The sequence below is a fragment of the Populus euphratica genome, unplaced genomic scaffold (assembly GCF_000495115.2).
Source record: "Populus euphratica unplaced genomic scaffold, PopEup_1.0 scaffold1446.1, whole genome shotgun sequence".
In the NCBI taxonomy this organism is placed as follows: Eukaryota; Viridiplantae; Streptophyta; class Magnoliopsida; order Malpighiales; family Salicaceae; genus Populus; species Populus euphratica.
Genome location: NW_011501298.1, coordinates 21,397 through 28,823, shown reverse-complemented (window position 1 = coordinate 28,823; position 7,427 = coordinate 21,397). Strand labels below are relative to the sequence as shown.

Here is a 7,427-nt window from a genome sequence, read left to right as displayed (position 1 = left end):
GGTAATGTTATAATCTTGAATTTTTATGCACAAACTTTAGTTTTGGTATAGAGATTGCTTGATTCAATGTCTTACTTAATATGAAAGTACTTGTTCATTCTTAAGCAATAATCAATCTTCATCCTTTTAAACTTCATTGTAATATCTTTCGATCTAATATCACCATCGTTGATATTAGGTTGAGTTATCTTATATATCTGGAAGGAATCACCAATACATCGCCATTAAATTTGATTTGGACCAAGACTTACGTTTTCTTATCATTTAAAATCTATTTACACGTCTTCATCTTTGAAAACAAATCCATCAATTATTTTCAACCAAGTTATTATTAATTTAATTTCTCTTGAGTTTTTTTTTTTATCTAGCTTATTTTCTAGATCTAGCTCTCTATGGATATGACCTCGATCGTACCGAGTTAATTGCTACATCGCACACTTGTGCACTTGTGAGTTAAACAAGCCGATCATAAAAAGCGGTCAAGTAGTAGCCCAAAACAGGTCAAGCTTGTTAGTCATGGAGAAGGGCAACAAAGAGACTTAAGAGAATACGCTTTGAGATGGCGTGAAAAAGCATCCCATGTATAACCTTCTTTGTTAGAAAAAGAAATGGTCACTCTATTTTCCAACACTTTTAAATCTCCTTACTTTGAACACCTAGTGGGTAGTTCAGCTCAGCATTTCTATGATGCTGTAACTATTGCTGAGAGGATAGAACAAGCAATAAGAATGGGAAGAATGTTAGAGCCTATTGAGAAGAAAGGCTTTACTAGGAAAAAGAAGGATTCTGAGGTGAATAATGTGGAAGGAGGGTACAAGGGTAAGAAGAAAAATTACCATCATTATAACTTCCAAATACCTACCTAACAAGTTGCAAGTGTAAACTTCACTAAACATTTCCGTACCAACCAACAAAACCAACCAAATGACCAACAAAGTAACCAGATTGTTAATCCTCCAAGAAGGAATTTTCAAAGAACCCAAGAACAATTGCCACCATTACCACTTCCCTTAGGAGAAATGTATTCGAAGTTGTTGAGTATTGGGCAAGTGGCCCCTGTTCCCTTGACCCCACTACAACCTTCATACCCAAATTGGTATAAGCCTAATATGACATGTGAGTATCATGCTGGCATTGCTGGACATAACATTGAAAGCTGTAACGCATTTAAAAACAAGCTTCTGCAATTGATAAAAGCTGGATGGATAACTTTTGATGATGCACCGAATGTGAATTCCAACCCTTTACCCAATCATGCTACAAGTAGTGGAGGGGTGAATGCTGTAGGAGTAAAGGATGAGAAGGAAAGAACTTTGAAGTTTTCCATGGAAAAACTATATGGTATGATGGTACAGTCTGGATATTTATCCAAGTTTGAACCAGTAATGAATGTAAATAATTACTTTAAGTTTCATGGCGAGGTAGGACATCACATTGATGATTGTGAAGAATTTCACCAAGAAGTGAAAAGGATGTTGATTTTTGGCATAAGACGGATAGAAAGTGAAGAAGAGAGCATTGAAGTTGGGATGATAGGCCGTCAGGATAAAAAAAGGGAGGTTTGTAGACTCCAACCACCTGTGGGTGGTCCACCAAAACTAATCCTAACCAAGCCTATATGCACCAATAATGGAAGTTATGGCACAATGCCTTATAATTATGGGTATGCTTTCAACATTAAAAATCCTACTCCTATCTTCCATACCAAAATCAGTGGTTTAACTCGAAGTGGTCGGTGTTTTACACCAGAAGAATTAGAGAGGCAGAGGAAAGCTAAAGGAAAAGAAACAGTTGATGCTTTTAAAGATATGGAAGTGAACAAACCTATAAGTGAAGAGGAGTCTAATGAATTTCTAAAGTTGATGAAGCATAGTGAGTATAATGTGGTAGATCAGTTGAAGAAAACTCCTGCTAGAATCTCTTTAATGTCACTTATCTTGAGTTCTGAGTTACACTGTAAAACGGTGTTGAATGAAGCATATATACCACAGGATATTACTCAGGATACAATGGAACATTTGGTGGGAAGAATTCAAGCCTCCAATTACTTATACTTCACTAAAGATGAGCTAGACCCGGAAGGGACTGGGCATAACAAGCCCTTGTATATCACCGTGAAATATAAGGACTGTCTGATCAGCAAAGTGCTTGTGGATAATGGTTCAGCTTTGAATGTGCTACCAAGGCATATGCTAGATGAGATGCTAATTGATGCTACTCATATGAGGCCAAGTACTATGATAGCTAGAGCATATGATGGTTCCTCTAGACAGGTGATAGGGACCATTGACATTGAATTGTTTGTAGGGCCTTAGATGTTTTTGATAACCCTACAAGTGATGGATATCCATCCTTCGTATAACATGTTATTAGGAAGGCCATGGATACACGCCTCTGGGCTGTGACATCATCTCTACACCAATGTCTGAAGTACATTATCAATGGTACTCTAGTGAAAGTTAAGACAGAAGAAACTTTTTCCATGATAAGGAATGTGGCGGTCCCTTATATTGAAGCAGAAGATTGCAAAGATGGAAATCTCCATGCCTTCGAGATTGTGAACACCAAATAGGTACCGGAGAATACGGTGTTGAGAAGACCAGTTATTTCTGATACTGCCAGAATGATAGCGAAATGCGTTTTGAAACATGGGCTACCATTCCAGAATGATCTAATTGCTAGAAATCTTAAAAGAGTCAACATGATGAAAATTAAGGCCGCTAATCAGAGGTTTGGGCTTGGCTTTAAGCCTAAGAAAGATGATCATAAAAGAGCTGCTAGGATAAAGCGAGAAAGAAGGTTGGCTAGAATAGAAGGAAGAAAGCCAGAGGAAGAAGACATTGTAATCCCACATATCCATGTTTCTTTTCCAAAGTCAGTATATGTGATGAAACCTGAAAACATGATGGAAGTCTTGGGACAGAAACTTGCTGTCATGGATATCAACAATGTAGAGGAAGGTGAAGGGAAAGGTTGGAATTGTGATGATGAGCAAAAAACAACAAAAGAAGATGAATTGTTACCTCAGTTAACTGTCCATTCTCTAGAAGAGGCTCCAACCAACGCCTTTGTGTGAAAGCTTTCAGTTGAAGAAGTATTCCAGAATTGGGAGATTGAAGAAGCCCTAGTTGTTTTCAAGAAGTAATGATTAAGCGTCTACTTATATTTGCTTTTATGTGCTCTATGTGCTTTGCATTATAGTTTACTTTGTGTTTTTATACCTAGTTGGAAATCTTGGCTCAAGATGACAACATAAGGCCTTTTCATAATTGTTGAGCCAACTTTTAAAATATTATTGAGATCAAGCATTTTCATCAGCATTTGTTATCTTCCTTTTGTTTTGTTCGGCTACAAGATATGCATTCACACTAAAAACACCTTCTGCTTTCAGGAATTTTGAAAGTGAATCCTCCATAAATCCACAAACATATTGCATTGAAAATGAATGGCCAAACTTTGATGAGGATGAGATTGCAATGGATGAAGAGGAATGGAATGAAGAGTTTGCTAGACGGATAGAACAGTCGGAGCATGCTTGGAAACCTGCAAAGGAAGAATTAGAGGTGATAAATGTAGGCACTGAGCAAGACAAAAGAGAGCTAAAGATTGGAACTCTGATTACTACAGAAGAAAGATGCAGTTTAACCTCACTACTACAAAAGTATATCGATGTGTTTGCCTGGTCTTATACAGATATGCCTGGTTTAGACATTGATCTTGTAGTACACAGATTGCCTTTGATAGAAGGATGTAAACCTGTTAAGCAGAAATTAAGAACTCGCCCGGATATTGTGCTCAAGGTCAAGGCAGAGATAGAGAAGCAGTGGGATGCCGGTTTTCTAGAGGTTATTAAATACCCTCAATGGGTATCTAATATAGTGGTAGTACCAAAAAAGGATGACAAAATCAGAGTATGTGTAGATTTCAGGGATCTAAACAAAGCTAGTCCAAAAGATGATTTTCCTTTGCCTCACATAGACGTCCTGGTAGACAATGCAGCCAGGAGTTCAGCTAACTCCTTCATGGATGGATTCTCCGGTTATAACTAGATTAAAATGGCTGAAAAAGATAAAGAGAAGACCACTTTTGTCACACCATGGGGAATATTTTGCTACAAAGTGATGCCATTCGGGTTAAAGAATGCTAGAGCCACATATCAAAGGGCAATGGTGACACTTTTCCATGATATGATACATAAAGAGATTGAAGTGTATGTTGATGATATGATTGCTAAGTCTAAGAATGAAGAAGATCATGTTCAGGTTCTAAGAAAATTATTTGAAAGACTAAGAAAGTATCAGTTGAAGCTGAATCCTTCAAAATGCTCGTTTGGGGTGAAGTCTGGAAAGTTGCTAGGATTTGTGATAAGCAATAAAGGAATAGAGGTCGATCCTAATAAAGTGAAAGCAATTCAGGCTATGACAATTCCTAAGACTGAGAAAGAAATAAGAGGCTTCTTAGGACGTTTAAATTACATCGTTCGATTCATATCTTAGTTAACAGCAACATGTGAGCTAATTTTTCGATTACTTCGAAAAAAAAACCTTGGTACATGGGACAAAGATTATCAAGAGGCTTTTGATAAAATAAAGCAATACTTACAAAATCCACCTTTGCTAGTGCCACCTGTGCCTGGAAGACCTTTGATCTTGTATTTGATAGTAATTGAGGTAGCAATGGGTTGTGTGTTGGGACAACATGATGAATCTGGAAGAAAGGAGCAAGCTATTTATTATTTGAGTAAGTTTACCGATTGTGAATCCAGATACACTATGACTGAGAAGTTATGTTGTGCTCTTGTATGGAGTACGAAGCGTCTTCGATAATATATGTTATATTATACCACCTGGTTGATCTAAAAAATAGATCCTCTTAAATACATCTTTGAGAAACCCTACTTGTCAAGCCGAATAGCAAGATGGCAAGTAATGTTGGCTAAGTATGACATTGTATACAAGACAAGAAAATCTATAAAAGAAAGTGTAATTCCTGATTATCTAGCAGATAATGCTATCAAAGATTATGAGCCTTTGAAATTTGATTTCCCGGATGAGGATGTGTTGATAGTAGAAGAAGAAAAAGAGAAGAATGATTGGTGGATTATGTATTTTGATGGAGCAGTGAATGTTTTTGGTAATAGAGCAGGCGCTATGATAATCTCACCTGACAAGAAGCAATATCCTGTCTCAGTCAAACTACAATTTGAATGCACTAACAATACTATTGAATATGAAGCTTGTATCCTTGGATTAGAAGCTATTTTGGAGATGAAAATAAAGAAGCTTGATGTCTATGGGGATTCAATGTTAATAATCTGTCAAGTGAAAGGCGAATGGCAGACCAAGGAAGAAAAACTAATACCATATCAATAATATCTTTTGAAACTGACTGAGGGCTTTGATGAGATAGATTTTACCCACATGGGAAGAGACAAAAACCAGTTTGCTGATGCTTTGGCAACCTTAGCTTCTATGACCAAAACTGATTATGGAATCAGGGTACAACCAATCTGCATTGAGATTAGAAATTTTCCAGCTCATTGTTGTTCAATTGAAGGAGAAATAGATGGGAACCCATGGTTTTATGACATCAAGCAGTTTATCCAATATCAAGAGTATCCCTTGGGGGCATCTAAAACATATATGAAGACCTTGAGAAGGTTAGCTCTGGAATTTTACCTAGATGGAGAAATTCTATACAAAAGGTCATTCAATGGAACTTTACTGAGATGTCTAGATGAAATCGAAGCTAAGGTAGCATTGTAAGAAATTCATGAAGGAATTTGTGCAACTCATGCAAGTGGGCATATGATGGCTAGACAATTACAACGATCTGGGTACTTCTGGATGACTATGGAGAAAGATTGCATCGATTATGTCAGGAAATGTCATAAATGTCAAGTGCATAGTGATAAGATAAATGCACCTCCAGCTTCTCTATTTAATATGACATCACCATAGCCATTTGCAATGTGGGGAATAGATATGATTGGGCCAATCAACCCAAGGGCCAACAATAAGCATCAATTTATCTTAGTAGCCATTGATTACTTCACAAAGTAGGTGGAGGCCAACTCTTATGCCCATGTAACTCAAAAGGTGGTCAAATGTTTCATTGAGAAAGATTTGATCTGCCGGTATGGTTCACCTGAGAAGATAGTGACTGATAATGCCCAGAATTTTAATGGAAAAATGATCACAGAATTGTGCGTGAAGTGGAAAATTAAACATTCAAACTCATCTCCCTACAGATCAAAGATGAATGGTGTTGTCGAAGCTGCAAACAAGAATATCAAGAAGATTATCCAGAAGATGGTAGTCACTTATAAGGATTGGCATGAGATGCTTCCCTTTGCTCTACATGCATATCGCACAGCAGTAAGAACATCTACTGGAGCTACACCTTACTTACTAGTATTTGGGATGGAGGCGGTGATGCCTTTGGAAGTAGAAATTCCATCTTTGAGAGTACTAATAGAATATGAACTAGAAGAAGTTGAATGGGCTAAAGTGAGATATGAGCAGCTAAACATGATAAGTGAGCAGAGGTTGGCTGCAATTTGTCATCACCAGCTATACCAAAGAAGGATGGCCAAAGCATATGATTGGAAAGTCTGACTAAGAGAATTCAAAGAAGGGGATCTTGTACTAAGAAAAATCTTACCACTACCAAGTGAAGACCGAAGCAAGTGGGCACCAAACTATGAAGGCCCAGATGTAATGAAGAAAGCATTCTCCGGAGGGGCTCTGTTATTAACTAGGATAGATGGAGATGATTTACCTAGGCCTGTGAACTCTGATTCTGTGAAAAAGTATTATGTATGATGTGTTTCATCCAATCAAAATCAATTAAATGAAGTTTTGGCCAGGAAATTCTCTTTGCATATACCTCACCAAAAAGCCCATGCATGATCTCAATGGCTCAACAATTTGATCTTTCAAACTTTTTTACAAGAGAATCCATTCTTCTTAAATGAGGTTTTAAAAGAATTGATTTTGTTTATGATTTCAATGAAATAAATCAATGATTTGTTTAGTATAATGTTCAAAGCAATTCCCTTGAAAGAGATGATCATACAAGTCCAAAATAGCAATTAGAACAACTATCACTCAAATTTTATCTTGGACCTACATTTTATCAACACGAATAATGGTTGGTAGTATATTAGTTTGTCATGGACTCGCAAAACATGGTATCTTATAAATCCAAAGCATTACGTTGGATGTGGACAAAGTTTATTGGTTTTAACTAATCTTACTTGAAATGAGGAAATGCCATCTTTGATATTCATTTCACTTTCTTTAAAATTATCCGTTGCAGTCCCAATTTGAGCCGAGTCTATTTAAAGCTTTTTCTTTCATAAGAACCTTAACTAAGATCACACCTTACACTGGGGGCAAAAAGAAAGAAATGATCATGGAAATCAT

General features: G+C 36.9%; 1 pseudogene; it reads left to right on the top strand.

The window, feature by feature from the left end:
- The first annotated feature begins 1,019 nt into the window (after nucleotides 1–1,019).
- Nucleotides 1,020–6,879, top strand: LOC105117620 (uncharacterized; annotated as a pseudogene).
- The last annotated feature ends 548 nt before the right edge of the window (nucleotides 6,880–7,427 follow it).